General features: G+C 36.1%; 1 protein-coding gene across 1 annotated transcript in view; it reads left to right on the top strand.

Moving 5' to 3' along the window:
- CDH8 (cadherin 8) overlaps positions 1-2,160 on the top strand; it is a 377,151-nt gene that overhangs the window by 126,370 nt on the left and 248,621 nt on the right. The window lies entirely within an intron of this gene.

Here is a 2,160-nt window from a genome sequence, read left to right as displayed (position 1 = left end):
TTTGGCGGGTCTGGGCTGGGGATTCAAACCCGCCACCTTAGGTGTACGTGGCTGGCGCCTTAGCCGGTTGAGCTATAGGCGCCGAGCCCACAACAATATTTCAATAGGCTGAATTTGTATTCCTCTCATAGCCTTACAGTGTGAGTATTGTTACTGAGGAGGATTTATCAAGATTTGTTCCAACATGCCAAGCTAATCCTACTGATATTTGCTTGATGTTTAATTATTTGTTTGTGTATATTCACATGCAGATGCAGCACATAGAGAAATGGGAAACCCTCTAGGTCTGCAGTCAGCCAGACACTGGATTGAGCTGGGGGTCAAGGCTATTGTCATTACCAAAGAGCGTTCTGGTTTTGTGTCTATCTTAATTAAACATTTTTTAGGAGACATTAATATCACCATTGACCCAATCCCACTTTTTCTGAGCCATTGAAGCATCAGTTATACTTTACAGTATATATGTATATGTGTATATATATATATATACACACATAAAATAGTGTAAATATATTTATGTATACAGTATATTTTGTATGTATATAACAGTATAAATATATATTTCTGCCTACTATATATTATATATATATATTTCAAAACATGATTTTAATATTCCTCCCCCTTTTAAATCTGCTTATCTATCCCCAGACTTTGGCCTTGATAAAGGAAACCTGACTCCAGACATATATAATAAAAGGGAGATTTCAGAACTCTTCTTTGTCTGACAAAAATAATAGGAAGGATCCAAAATTCAAAGGATCAGATTATAGAAGTCATTTTTTTAATGTAATTTATACCCCATTTTGTTTCAAACTGCATTGAAGACACTCTATAAGGCTACATGTGAGGTAGTAATGTCATGTAAGTTAGAAGTTGATGAACATGATGAGACACCCCCAAAAAATACAAGAAGAGATAAAAATTAAAGGCCAGGATCAGGTAAATACATACATGAACATTTAGTATTTCAGTTTCAAAAATTTGACCTTGAATGATATGCTAGATTAAAATTTGATAAAGAACTCTGTTCCCAAATTCTTTACACTAAAATCAATTGCTTGAGAAAATTATGAATATAAATACCAGAAAGAAATATATGGCTGAGTAATATCCTCAACATTATTACTGAGATTAAAGTAAAGGCAAAGTATTGATTATGGTTTTCAAGGCTAAATTTGGTGACCATTATCAGGTATAGTAGAGAATACCCTTACCTCTCCAATGTGGTCTGGCATTTTTTTTGTTTGTTTGTTTGGTTTTGGCTTTTCAATTTATTTTAGGAATCAGTGAGGGGTGTGTGTATCTGCGTGTGTGTGTGTGTGTGTGTGTGTGTGTGTGTGTGTGTGTGTGGATAACATTCCTCATGGAAATTAGTTGGAATTTAAATTTCAAATAAAGAAAAATTCCTGGTAGAACAAGTGCCTTAATTTGCAAGTAACTTACTCTCATGCATTTCTGAGAATGAGAATATCAAGTATCTTATCTTGGTTCTTTTCCTCGACTTGATCTGCTCCTTTTCTGTTTGAATGACTTTCTTTTATTTTGACACTTAACTCTTTAAGATTATTTTGTGCCTCCTAATCCTTTTTCCTTCCTCTGATTGCCTTTTCCTATTCCTCTCCCTTCTCTTCCTTACACTTCCTCCTCTTAGTCTTCCTCCTTTTCCTCCTGCTCTTTCTTCTCTCCTCACCCCCCTTCCCTCTTTCCTTACTCCAATTGTCTTTCTGGGTCAGCCCATGACCTTAGTCATCTGTTCAGTATGGATGGCTTCAAAACCATATGTCCTGCCTCATCTGCAGTTTACTCTGGGAACCCACATCACTGTTGCTCCATGAACATTTTCACCTGTCTATCCCAATGGCATGCTCAAATTCCACATTCAAAGTCAAGTTATTATTTTTTCTGATGAAATTATTTTTTTCTGCGCCCTGACTCCTATGGCATTATCAATGATTCCAATACACTCTGAAATCTCATGTACAAAAATGTAACAGACACTGTTGAATCTTTTCTCCTTCAGCCAGCCTCATTATTAACCTTCCGAATGCCACAATGTATTTTCACTGTTACAAAGGGGTCATGACCCACAGGTTGAGAACTGCTTATTCTAGTCACTCCTGACTACACTGTGTTCTTCTTCTTCTTCTTCTTCTTCTTCTT

This window comes from Otolemur garnettii, unplaced genomic scaffold (assembly GCF_000181295.1).
Source record: "Otolemur garnettii isolate 467f Iridium unplaced genomic scaffold, OtoGar3 scaffold00207, whole genome shotgun sequence".
Taxonomy (NCBI): domain Eukaryota; kingdom Metazoa; phylum Chordata; class Mammalia; order Primates; family Galagidae; genus Otolemur; species Otolemur garnettii.
Note: the sequence above shows the minus strand (reverse complement) of the source record. Positions and strands in the feature narration are given on the sequence as shown.